Source organism: Peromyscus californicus, unplaced genomic scaffold (assembly GCF_007827085.1).
Source record: "Peromyscus californicus insignis strain IS unplaced genomic scaffold, ASM782708v3 Scaffold_16__1_contigs__length_79575227, whole genome shotgun sequence".
NCBI lineage: Eukaryota > Metazoa > Chordata > Mammalia > Rodentia > Cricetidae > Peromyscus > Peromyscus californicus.
Window position 1 is genome coordinate 72,167,080 of NW_026294458.1, and position 13,954 is coordinate 72,181,033.

A 13,954-nucleotide genomic window follows, 5' to 3' on the forward strand; every position below is an offset into this window, starting at 1 on the left:
ACAACAAGCCTATTGGGGAAACAGTCAGATCTGCCACGGGGCGACTTGTTGCTGGGGTGTCACAGGCCCTAGAGGGGAGTCCACTGCTGTTCATGGTGTCTGTCAAATGCCTTTGATAGCCATGTTTGTGCCAAGAGCTTGATGCTGCTCCAGCTTCCGTCAGAGAAGCTTTGGTGTGGCCGGGCTGTGATAGTGCAGATTGGTAACTGGTCAAAGGATGGAGAACAAGTCAGAATTAAATGCCCATCCCTTAAAGGAACATCTGTACCACCCTTTCCACAGCTCAGGGACTGTGGGGGACTAAGGGATGGAATACAGGTGAGAGCTGGAGGATGCGGGGAAGCAGTGCGGTGTGTGGACTCGGACTCCCAGGCACACGGGACTGCGGGGTGTCGACTCACTTAAGCTCACAGCAGCTGTGATCACCTGCAACACCCTGTGATGAATGGGACACAGGCTCACAGGGTCTCACCCTGAGGATTTATACACAGACAACAGTTGATGGGGGTGGAGAGACGTTTTCTTCAGTGATGTAGCCACTGGTAAAGTGCCCATCTCCTGTAAACAAACCTGCACCCATGTACTGTAAGATGCCCTGAAGGTACTCATTGGGACACACACACACAGACATACACAGAGACAACACACACACACACACACACACACACACACACACACACACAAAACCATGACAGTACGGGAGGGACATAGTTGGGAAAGGGAAGGGGATTGGGATTAGAAGGAATGGGGAAGAGGTTAAAGGAGGTAAGAGGGAGAGATAAAAATGTATTATTGTATTTTGTATTATTATTTATATTATTATGTAAATATATTATTATGTACATGTATGTATATATAATAGGGAGAGATCAAAATATAATATGTACACGTATAAAAGTATCATAATGAAACTCATTACTATATATGATTACTATATGATAGCAACAATTAAAAAAGAGATTTTGTTCTCTTTTACAAATCTCTAACTCACAGAGATCCGCCTGCCTCTGCCTCCCGAGTGCTGGGATTAAAGGCGTGCGCCACCACCGCGGATCTCTGTGAGTTCGAGGCCAGCCTGGACTACCAAGTGAGTTCCAGGAAAGGCGCAAAGCTACACAGAGAAACCCTGTCTCAAAAAAAACAAAAACAAAAACAAAAACAAATCTCTAACGTTTAGAGATGAAAAGGCTTTAGGTGGCTGCAGCTCCCGACACTGCTCACTGGTGCAGAGTCTGCCAGCACGGGACCTCAACACCCCAGTCCTTCAGAGAGGGCACCTGCAAAAGCAGGAAATGCTGCAACTGTGTGAAACTGGCTGATAAAGTCAAGAAGAGGGTGACGCGCTTGCAAAGAAAGAGCCCCATAGGATGGCAAAACCGCCACAGAAGCCACATCCTCCGTGGAAGAAAACATACATCTGCGGAACGTGTTATTTGTTGTGGAAGGCGAACAGCAATCCTACATGCTGCTTTTGTTACTGATAGAAAAATATGAAGATAAAACATTAGGGAATTCAAACACTAGTTTTTAAAAACTACAAAGCGGGTGTGAACAGTTAAAAGATGAATGACGCCAGGCGGTGGTGTCACACGCCTTTCATCCCAGCACTCGGGAGGCAGAGCCAGGAGGATCTTTGTGAGTTCGAGGCCAGCCTGTTCTAAAGAGCGAGATCCAGGAAAGGCGCAAAGCTACCCAGAGAAACCCTGTCTTGAAAAACCAAAAAAAAAAAAAAAAGAAAAAAAGGATGACTGACTAGTCAAGGAGTGGGGGCTGGGCGGGGCTCAGCGGGTAGACTGTTTATCATGCACGCAGGGGGATCTGACCTTGAGAAGTTATACGGGCAGTTTTTATATTTTCCCCAAAGTTTTAAAGTTTCGCTTTTCACAACTTATTTTTTTAATCTATTTGTAACTAATTATGATTTAGGTATCTATTTATTTGAGTAAATAATTTTGCTACTTCTACGTACCGATATGCCTTGGGGTCTTCACTTGTGAAACCCCGAGTCCATGGGGCTGCCCAGAGGAGGCTTTGAAAAGGACTTACAGGATGGAGAACCAAGTGGTCACGGGAGAGTCATCATGGCAAACTGTGATACTCAGAGACTTCAGTCTATCCCCCGCCCCCAGCTCCTTTCCTGTCTACCTTATGTTTTCAGAAATTCCCATAAGGGGTTAGTGTCCGGTTACATTTTCGTAGGTTCACTGAAGTGCAACTTTTGAAGTAGAAAGAAGACAAAAACTCTTCCTAGCAACGCGCGAATGTAAACATTCAACCTCGAGACTAGAAGCGCTGCTTTCTCCCACTAGATGGCAGTGTTTCTCTGCAGACCAGACCGGCCGCCCAGGCTCCCTGACAAGGTGGTGGCCTCCTAGAAAGGACACCGGGCACCAGGCAGCTGCTTCCACTCAAGAAGCCAAACGAGAAACTGTGCGGCCTCTCTTTATCTAGAAGATGCCCCCCCCCCCCCAGCCTCGAGACTGACGTACAACTAGGGAAGCTGAGAGTTTGGTCCTTAGTGGAGGGAATGATTTTAAGCGGTGACCTCAGTGAATGGTCGTGGGAGCGGGCGCCCTTTGGAGGGAGTATCTAAACTCCTGATTGAGGTGGCATCTCTTTTCTTCTTTCTTCATGCATTTATCTTGAACAATCTGGATTGTGACGGATATGCATTGCTGCTTCAGGTGTGAGCGAGACTCAGGAGGAGGACCGTTCGCCTCACAGGAGGCTTACTACCATCTTACCTCTTCTTTAAACAAACAAACAAAAAAACGAAGAAAAAACGGATGCAAGGAAAAAGCGAACTTTGCAGAGCATCCTTTCATATGGCCACCTTCGTCTCTCGGTATCTATGGAGACAATGCTACTTTGAAACGTGTGTACACAGAGGTCCTTGGTGGGTTCTGAAGAAATGCTGTTCCATTGCTGTATAACACACACACACACACACACACACACACACACACACACACACACACACACACACACACATATACATACATACATACATACATACATACATACATACATACATACATATGTATGTGTCTCAGTCTGTAGCCCTGGCTGGCCGGGAACTCACCATGTAAACCAGGCTACTCTCGAACTCACAGAGATCTTCTTGCCTCTCCCAAGTGCTGGGACTAAAGGTGTGTTCCACCATGTCCTGCCAATGTATAATCATCATTAACACCACAAAATGGCACTGCCAGCCTGTGCAGGAAGGGCTGTATTGTTCAGCTCCCCCCTCCTCCTCTTTCTCCTGCCCTTTCCTGTGTGCTGCCAGACACTGAGCCCAGGGCCTCCCAAGTGCTCTACTACTGGGCTATCTCTAGCTCTCATTTTTTTAAAAACAAAAATGTTTTATGTGGTTGTTTTATGAATTAATCCATAACATCACTGCCTATTTTGCTATCATTCTAATAACTGGTGGTTATTAGAAAAAAAGGAAGAAAAAATATAATCTTCCCCAATTCCATTCCCATACACAACCTCCACACTAATTTTTTCCCCAGGATGAAGAAAATAGTCATTATTTTAATCATCAGGAACGTTTTCTCCTTTATCAATAAATGTCTTCAAATTGGTAAACTCTGGAGAGAGATTGCCTGACTTGATTTCTGTATCTAATATTGAATTTGGTTCATTTGTTTGTTTTATAAGACCAAATCTCCCTGTGTAGCCCAGGCTGGCTTCAAATTCCTGATCCTCCTGCCTCAGCTGCCCACGAGCTTGCTTCTTTTATCTGTACAGCAGAAGTAATAAGATAACAGTCCTTGCTCACAGCCTTGGTTGGGAGATAATGTCTGCTACAATACCAAGCACATAGGAAATACCTCAGGGGTGTGGCTCTGCGGTAAAACCCTGCTTAGCATTCACTAGAGCCCAGGTTCAATCCCCAACACCACAAAGACAAAAAAGCCCAGCAAAGACTAAGTCTTTATATCATCATCATTATCAACTAATTTTATATTGTCATCTTATCAATCAAACTTTTTTGGCTACGATGAAATTACTCATTGTTACACAATTTGGAAAATAGGAAGGAATATAAACTGAGAACACCGGAGCTGGAGAGATGGCTCTGTGGATAAAGTAATTATCGTGCAGGTATGAGGACTTGAATTCAGACTCCAGCACCCACAGAAAAGCTGGCCCAGCAGCCTGTGCCTGGAAACCCTGCCCTGAGGGCAGAGACAGGCTGCTCTATCCGGTAGTCAGTCTGGTCAACACGATGAGCTTTGGGTTCCGTGAGAAGCCTTGTCTCTAATGTGAAGAAGCAATTAGAGACATTCTGATCTCAACTTCTGACCAAAACAAGTGAACATGTTACATGATAATATGAAAGGTCAAGCTGGGAATAGTGGAGCATGCCTATAACTCCAGCCCTTGAGAGGCAGAGGCAGGGGGATCATGAGTGTGAGATCAGTCTGCACTATCTAGTGAGTCTTTATCTCAGGAAACGAAGTAACACCTGAAAATATTTGTGTATAATCTCACTACCAAAGATGATGTCACTACCCAGAAATGATCCAATTTTGGGGTAATGCTATTTAGAAATTAATCTATATGGGGTCATACTACACAGTTTACTTTGTTGTTGTTTGTGGTTTATCATTATATGTTAAAATATGATTTTTGTCAATAATCAATTGCATGAGTATTTTGTATTTTTTTTCTTACCAGATGTTTAACAGAAAATGACTTTTGGGGTGGTCAAGAGGGTCCCACACTGGTGCACATAAATAAGAGGACCTTGCAATTGGGAGGGATGGGTGTGGAAGGTGAAGTTAAGCATTAAGAAGTCAATAAGAAGTAAACAAGACAACTGGGCAGTGGTGGTGCATGCCCTTAATCCCAGCACTCGGGAGGCAGAGGCAGGCGGATCTCTGTGAGTTCAAGGCCAGCCTGGTTTACAGAGCGAGTTCCAGGACAGCCAGAGCTACACAGAGAAATCCTGTCCCGAAAAACCAAAACCAATAAATAAATGGATAGATAGACAGATAGATAGATAGATGATAGATAGATAGATAGATAGATAGATAGATAGATAGACAGATAGATGATAGATAAATGTAAACATAAAGAATGTGGAGGGGGGAAATGGCTGCATTCTGTGTGAGGAACTGTAACGAAGATGTTCCAGAAAACGTTCCTTTTTACCTGTTCTGTGAGAACTGCAGAACTCAAGAGAAAAGAGGAAGAAGAGGAAGAGGAGGAGGAGGAAGCAGCAGCGGCGGATGCATCTTGTGGTCACTTCCTATTTTTCCATTTCCTCTTTGTGCAGTAGCTATAACCATTACGAAATCCCAGAGAAGCAACTGATTTTAGCTCACTGCAAGGGGCGGGGGTGGGGGGAAGGAGGGAGTGGACAGACACTGGACCAAGAGATGGTTCTGGGGTCTGGTGCTACTGTCTACTAACCAGGCAAACATAAGCAGTTCTACTGAGCCCAAGCCCAAAGGACAAACACGGAAGGCCGGAGGCTGCCACACGAACTCCTGGAGAGCCATGACTCCTGGTTTGTCATTGGGGCATTAGGCTTGTCATGCAAAGGGGTACCTCCACTTTCCATCCCTGTCCCCGTGATTTTGTGGGTGGGCCGTAACTGCAGGCACCTAACACTGGTGTGAGAGAGGAGGCTTGAAACACTAACAGAAAGGCAGGTAGTTAACTTAAAATGACGGGAATGTACATAGGCCTGTGTATACCAAAAGATCTGTCAGGAGCAGGGGAGGTGCGTCTAAGACCCAGGCAAATTTTCCACCTCATTTACCTGTTGCCTATACTTCAGCACCATCACCGCTTTAGAGCTGCGCAGGAAAGCCAAGACCCCTCTTGGCAGATGGATGGAAAGGGCTCCATGCCAAATGATCCGGATGAACCTGCCAGAGCCTCGTGCTGGCAGGAGAGATTGCCCTCCAGGCTCTGATTTCTCCCCAGAGGGCTCTGGGACGCTCTTGTACTTGAGTTTCGATGCCAGTTTGGCGTTCTGCTTCAATGCCGTCAATATGGCTGCAATCATACGGAGTTACTTCCGCCTTTCCCCACGCAGCCTCAGTAATCAGCGCAGCATTCCCACCCTGCAAAGTTTAGAACGACCGGCCGTGCGCAGCCACGCTTCTTTGCGAAAGGCTGTTGCTATTTTCTATGTAATTCGGTGCTCGAAGTATGAGGAAAAATGTTAGAAATGCAAGCAATCAGTTGTTTCAAAGGCTCCACGTATTCCTGGGTTGCTCCCTGCTCTGGGTAGGCTGCTGAGCCAAACTCCCAGAAGGGATACTGCTCACAGCTCCAGGGGCTTTGGGGTGCTGCCTGGTGTCCCGACTCAGGCACCCTTTGCTGATGGTGGTTGGAAATGTAAGAAGGCTGCCTTATAGCTGTCTTTCCATCCTCATCCTGGTGCAAACTTGTATAATTGTTCTCTGCCCTGTTGACAGTTTACAGAAAGCTAATCATGCGCAGGTCCAGACTGATGATGAAACATGAAACATCTCCGTATATTTCAGAATCCGACTGAGCAACGAGAAGCCCCATCTGCTGTGGGGGATTGGAGAAATAATGGACAAGAGGAGAAGACAAAACTTTAAGAAAAAAGGAGGGGGGGGGGGTGAGGAGGAATAAGATAAAAACCGGCATTGTAAATATATTTCAAATTCATTTGCTGTAACTTTGGTTTCCTTTTTGTGAGTGAAAAATCACATCCTGAGAGAGTGTCTTCGTTGCATGGGGAATGAGTTACAGTTCAAGGGCATCTTTTGAAAGCATGTAACTTGGGGCTGGGGAGGTGGCCCAGGGGTTCAAAGCACTTGTTCTTGCAGAGGACCTGGGTTTGGTTCCCAGAATCCTCACATCAGCTCACAACGGCCCATAACTTTAGTTCCAGGGGATCTGACACTCTCTGTGGACTCTTCAGGAACTGCACTGCACATAATACACAGACATACATGTAGACAAACACTCACACATGCAAAACAGAACATAAAGTCACAAAAAACTTATGAAACTATTTTGAAAAAGGCCCCAAATTATGTAGCTATTAAATGCCCACATAGAATCATAGCTCAAATATGACCTTTTTTAACATTGTACTGAAATGAATGTATCAACAACAGAGCATGTTACGTTTAACTTGCAAGATTCGTGATCATAGGATATTGATGCGTATTTTGGGAAGAAGCACAAACTAATGATAAATTGTGTGAGGATATAAAACTCCTTTTAAACAAACCATACGTTTAAAAAATTCTCTGACAATTTCACCCACATACCATGAATTTTGACTTACACACACACACACACACACACACACACACACACACACACACACACACTCCTTACCCTCTTTCGTCCCATCTATTCTCCCTCTTCTTCCCGACAAGGTCCTTTCCTGTTTTCATGTGTTTTCTGCCTATTTGTTTGGCTTCTTTATTCTTTGGCGACCACAGAATTTAACTGGGGTTGCGTGCGTGGACACAGGTGAAAGCTATTTACTGGAGCGCTCACAGCAACTCCCCAGCCGTCACACCACCGAGGAAAGCTTCAACTGCCACTAGCACCTCAAGGATAGGTGGGCCCCCCTGAGCTCCTCCCCATCCGTGACGGGACGGCTGGCCCCATCTTGCACAACTCTTCCCCAGGTAATCGCAGCCATTGTGAGTTCACGAGGACAACAGTCACGCCACGTCTAGAAGATGGTATTTCACAACACTCCCTTCCATCCTCCAGCTCTCACATTTTTTCCCTGCTCTGTCTTCCAGGTTGTTCTCTGGGCCTTGTAGGGGGTGATAGAGCCATCTCATTTAGAACCGATACTCAACAGTCACTCACGCTCCACACCGTGGCTAGGTGTGTATCACTGTTCTACTCTCCACACAGTGGCCAGGCATGTGTATCAGTGTTCTACTCTCCACACAGTGGCCAGGTGTGTGTATTAGTGTCTTGGCTAGTTTTATTTCAACTTGACACAAGCCAGAGTCTCATCTGAAAGGAGGGGACCTCAATTAAGAAAATAGCTCCATAAGATCCAGATGTAGGGCTGGAGAGATGGCTCAGAGGTTAAGAGCACTGACTGCTCTTCCAGAGGTCCTGAGTTCAATTCCCAGCAACCACATGGTGGCTCACAACCACCTGTAGTGAGATCTGGTGCCCTCTTCTGGCCTGCAGTCACATATGCTGTATACATAGTAAATAAATAAATCTTTAAAAAAAAAAAAAAAAAAAAAAAAAAAAAAAAAAAAAAAAAAGATCCAGATGTAGGACATTTTCTTAATTAGGGATTGATGGGGGAGGGCCCCGCCCATTGTGGATGGTACCATCCTTAGGCTGGTGGTCATGGGTTCTATAAGAAAGCAGGCTAAAACTGAGCATAGTGGTACACACCTTTAGCCCCACCCAGCACTGGGGAAGCAGAGACAGGAGGATCTCTGTGAGTTCAAGGCCAGCCTGATCTACATAGTGAATTCCAGTACAGCTAGAGCTATATAGTGAGACCTTGTCTAAAAAAAAGAAAGAAAGAAAAAATATATAATCAGTCTGAGCAAGCCATGATGAACAAGCTAGTAAGCAGCTCCCCTCCATGGCCTCTGCATCAGCTCCTGCCTCCAGGTTCCTGCCCTTCTTGAGTTCCTGTCCTGGCTTCCTTCACTGATGGACTACAATGTGGAAGTGTAGCCAAATAAACCCTTTCCTCCCCAACTTGCCTTTTGGTCCTGGTGTTTTATCACAGCAATAGTAACCCTAAGACAATCAGCTTCAACTCTGACCCACTGCAAACAGCAGCTCCTCTGACCAAGGATTTATGTGTGCAAACCTAACCAGTTAGAAGACAGTTTGATACCGTGTCCATTTAGAACCCAGTGCTAGGTTTCCCTCTACGACTTCCAGCAGCTCTTGACCAGGCTTCTGACCCCAGACCTGAAATCTATCCTGGTGAGCCAGCCTCAAGTCCAATCAGGAAAAGGTACGGTTAGCCACTATTATTTACGACACTGTGTCACCGGTGGATTTGTCTCATCTGGGAGGTTGATGTTGTAGCTTGTGGGGTTCATAGCTGTGAAAGGCCACGGATGGCTTCCCTCATTCCCCAGCGGCCTGCACGAGAGCTAAACAGCAAGGAAAAGCTTCCGGTTGACCTCCTCCATGACTTCTCTAAGGTCTGTAACCAAAGCATGAGGTGTTTTGAGTAGATCTCGCCACATCCTTCTGGTGGGCAACCAAGAGAAATGACAGCTTTGATGGCTTCTGTCGCCTCCCTGACCAAAAAGCCATGGGAAGGCATGCAGGCCTGACATTTTTGTTTACTAATCTATATGAGCCGTGTGTTTTGAAAGAACAGAATATAAATCTAAAAGTGAAATTTCTGCACTTAAGTAGGAAAGAACAATTTCATTTTTACCTGAAAACTCCTTTCTTGGTTGCTACTTAGCTTTTTTCAGACTCTTATCAAGTGCACTACAGTAGAAGGCAAGAGATGAAGGGCTTAAAGCTGCGTTAAATTGTCGATGTGTTTGAACAAACACACTGTTGTTTAGCTCAAACAGCAAAACGTGTTTACATCTGTTTCTTCTTGCCTACCCAAGGGAAGCAGTAAGTAACGGAAGTTTAGCTTGTTCCCATTGGTGTGCAGTGTAGACGGGAACACACATTTCAAAACAAACTTCCTTGGATAGAACTTCAGCTCCATGACCAGGCCACTGGGCTCCTAGCACCCCACTCCCTTGTCTCTGGACCAGCAAGCTTGCTGGTCCTCGACAGCCTGCTCCCCCACCACTACCACAAGCGCTGTGGGCAGACTTCTGCCTTCCAAGACGCTCGTCCATCCAGGCGTGAATTACAGAATCCAGATTCTGCAATTGTAGAGTCTGGAAGGCTGAGGCTGGAGGGTTGCTGTGAACTCGAGGCCAGCCTGGGATGCAGAGTGACTCCCTATCTCAAAAACACTCAAACCCCAAACCAAGAACAAAAACAGGAAACAAAAATCAACGACACCACAACAAACAAACAAACAAAACAGCACCCAACCCAAATCGTCTACCTACCCTGTGTCTCCTGGGAAGGCAGGATATCCACTGAATGAGCTCAGGCTTGTGGTCAGACAGGCCTGAACTCCCACGGCACCTCAGTGTTTACATCTCCTTAAACTGTTGTTCCAAAAACGGGGGCCGAGTGAGTGGCTTGAACCTCACATACAGCCTAGAGGGTCCTGTGAGATGTAAGAAAAGAAACTGGCATAATGTTTAGCCATCCCCCCCCCCCCCCCCCCCCCGCCCCCCGTGTGGCCCTGGCTGTCCTGGAATTCACTCTGTAGCCCAGGCTGGCCTCAACCCTGAGATCTGCCCGCCTCTGCCTCCCGAGTGCTGGGGTTAAAGGTGTGCGCCATCACGTCCGGTTTATGTTTAGCCATCTTTGTACTTACAAGATAAGGTACTGTTTTTTGTAGATTTCTATGATCCCAGCAGGTCTGACACGGTTAGCACAAACTTGGTTGTCCAAGGTATAGGATTCCATTGAACTTCTGTATTGCTACATGCAAGACGACTCATTAAGGCGCCATCAAGAAAAGGGTGGTCAGTTAAGGGGAGGGGACAAATAATAACAAGGTATGATGACGTGTATGATATATGTATGAAAATGCCATAATGAAACCCGTTACCTTGTATGTTAAAATTTTAAAAATCATTTCAAGGGGGCCGGGAAGACGGCTCAGTGGCTAAAAGCACGTACTGTTGCAGAAGACCTAGGTTTGATTCTCAGCACCCATGTGGGGTGGCTCACAACCACCTGTAACTCCAGCTCTAGGGGGTCCAATGCCTCTGGCCTCTGTGAGCACTTGCACTCACATTCACATATCCACACACAGGCACATTCATACACATGGTTAAAAAGGAAATCTTAATATTCTAATTTTTAAAACGAACAAAATAGAATAAGATGAAGCAGGCAGTAGAAGTGCTTTGAGGCGATAAGTACAGTGTTAAGCATCTTTTTAAACATGTTTTCTTTCTCACATTAACCTGGTGAGGAAGACAATACTGCACTTCTACAAATGAAGCAACTGAGTGCCAGTAAGTTAAAGTGAGATCATACTGGTGGAATGTGAGCCGAGGACTGTCATTCTAATGCTATTTTTAAGTATATCTAAATGCTAACACTCCAATGTTACAATTTCAGTACTACACTCAAAAAATTGTACAAGGCTACTGGTCTTCACATATTATCCTCTCTCTCTCTCTCCCTCTCTCTCTCTCTCTCTCTCTCTCTCTCTCGTTCTCTCTCTTTCTCTCCTCTCTCTCTCTCTCTCTCTCTCTCTCTCTCTCTCTCTCTCTCTCTCTCTCTCCCTCGGTGCCGGGAATTAAACCCTGAGCCCTGCATTGGTAGGGAAGTGTTCTATCACCGAGCTGCGTTCCCAGCCTGGAAGCTGAAACATGGATGATTTATTTTTGAGAACTTATCAGATCTCGAGGCCTGTAAATGCTTTCATACTTAAGTGGCTCTTTTCTCTTCCTTGGGGAAGCTGCCCTCTTTTAAGAGTGACCTTGATGCTGTGTTTTTCATGAGGAAACACAGCATTCAAATTTCACCACTGATCAGACTGGGCAAGTGGCAGGAACTTACATAATTAGATGATATGTTTTACATCAAGATTCTGCTGGAGAGTGCATAGAAAGTCTTTGGCAAAAGGCTACATCCACATGAAGCCAGTGGTAATGTAAATCAGTTCAATCCATTTGAAAATTAGGAAGAAATTTGGATTTAAGAACCGTAAAAATGTTTGGTTTTTGATTCAGTAATTCTACTGGCATGTCTTCTGGGCCTTTGGCTAAGCTCAAGTGTAGTATCAGTGATTCCCTCTGGCCAGAATCCTTGGCAAAGAATCTGAAGACATTGAAAGCTATATATTTGAAAATATTCACTATAATCTTTATTTTTAGTCTCAAAAATTTGGAAATGGTCTTAATAATAAATACCACTTGTATGGTTTCAGCAATTCAGAAACAGTTGTCACAACAGTCTTTTTGATTTATGGTGGCCCTAGGAGCCTAGGAGGGGTTGTGGTCACCTTACTTTGTAGATGTAGAGACTCGTGCTCGGAGTAGTTAAGGGACAGAAACCACACTCTTGGAGAAAAGCAGGACAGAATTCAAGTTCTCGCATATCCAAGACTGTTCTCTCTCTCTCCCTTGTCTCTCCCTCCCTCCTTCCCTCTCTCTCTCTCTCTCTCTCTCTCTCTCTCTCTCTCTCTCTCCTCTCCTCTTTCTCCCTCTCTTTCTCTGTGATATGTCCTTTTCACCTTCACCAGCAGTAGGGCAAAGGTCAACTATATGAACTTGATGAAATGAAGATGTAGCCTTCAAAATAAGCATTACAAAAAGTAACTCCTCATCAAAGCCGGGGACAGACTTGGGGGCAGGGCTGGAGAGATGGATCAGCTGTCAAGAGCACTGGCTGCTCTTGCAGAGGACCTGGGTTCAATTCCCTGCACCCACATGGTGGTTCACAACCATCTCTAACTTCAGACCCAGGGGATCCAACACCTTCTTTTGGCCTCACCAAGCATGCACATGGCAAAACATACATGACAGGCAAAACACTAATACACATAACAATAATTAAATTATAATATTTAAAGATTTGATTGAAAATTCAAAGAACAAAACAAAATCTCACCTTTGCTGTAATTATTACAAAATATAAGGCAGTTCTAGTATTATGGAGTGGAAGGGGAAGCGGGGAATGAAGGCCACTGAGCAGTCCCCTTCAGTGTCAGAATGGTTTTTAATGTATGGTTTATAATTCCATACCACGGTGAGCTGGCTAACACCCTTGGGCTTTTAGATTTCGAGCTTTCATAGGGTAAAGTAGTTGTACTTGGGTCTACTCATTTTGAGACCACTAATAAGAAAGCTCCTAAACATGACAAGGGGTTTCCTCCTAGGGTTATGGCTCTGTAGACTAGCAAAGGCCCTGAAAGACGGGCACCAGAGATTAGAGGTTGGGCCCACCGGCTTAGCCCAAATTCTGGTTGTGCCATCTCAGTGATACTTGCGATGTCCACCTTGCGTGGAGCCTTGGGAGGTGGGCTTCCCCACAGGAATGCAAGGATGTTTAATATTATGAAACCTGTTACCATACTTTACCATCTTAAGAAAATTCCATTATTCTATATTTGGAAGCTCAAATAGCTAATTGTCAAAATCTGAAAGCCCTTTATTTTACCTTAAAAGTTTTAATTAGGAATAGACATATGTAAACACAGTGGTTAAAAATCTATTACAGTACTTCCTGTTGAAGTGCTAGGAGCACTTTCCTGTAGTCAAGATGTAACTGGCCACTGCGGAGACTACTGCTATTTGATATAGTTCTGTAAGTACTATCCATTGCAATTAGACAAGATAAAGCCACTACAGATATGGACAGATAATTATTTATAGATGACATCATTTTAAGCCTCTGACATCCATAAAAATGTGTTGAAAAACTGTTAGGAAGACTAAGGAACTTAAATAAAATGCCCGGTTACGAAGTTAGTCATACAAAAATCACTCTGCTTCCTGTCTATGAATACAATAAAGTTGACCATTTCTCAGCCTGATTAGCTAAATGACTCCTCCCACCCCCATTTTCTTTCTCTCTCTCTTTCCCCCCTCTCTATAGGCTAGACCTCCCCCTGCCTCTGAGCAGTGGGCTGTGACATGATGGATTCTGTTGGATCAACTGTGGAGAGGACTTGGAGCCAGGCAGCTCTCCTACACACACCTTTTTGTCGCTTCTGGTCACCTGCTGGCAGGAAGTAAGCGTGTGTCTGTTATGTAGGGCCATGGGTGTCAAATGAGAGTCTTTGAAGTCGTTCAAGTAAAGAGGATTAGCCATAGTTCTAGAGAGAGATAAAGACTAGCCCAAAGAGGCAGAGTTCATCTGGCTTCCTGCATCTGTTAACCTGGCTTAGACACGT

General features: G+C 45.0%; 1 protein-coding gene across 12 annotated transcripts in view; it reads right to left on the reverse strand.

Moving 5' to 3' along the window:
* CUNH21orf62 (chromosome unknown C21orf62 homolog) overlaps positions 1 to 13,954 on the reverse strand; it is a 113,460-nt gene that overhangs the window by 35,919 nt on the left and 63,587 nt on the right. For 8 of the 12 annotated variants that reach the window (XM_052741149.1, XM_052741150.1, XM_052741148.1 and 5 more), the window contains 3 exons: positions 10,418 to 10,524; positions 10,041 to 10,204; positions 5,777 to 6,540 (listed from right to left, as the gene is read on the reverse strand). The exons of 1 other annotated variant lie outside the window; for it this stretch is intronic. The gene's annotated coding sequence lies outside the window, so the exon portion shown is untranslated. The remainder of the gene's footprint in view (positions 1 to 5,776; positions 6,541 to 10,040; positions 10,205 to 10,417; positions 10,525 to 13,954) is intronic. 3 more of the 12 variants (XM_052741151.1, XM_052741157.1, XM_052741145.1) reach the window with 2 other exon arrangements.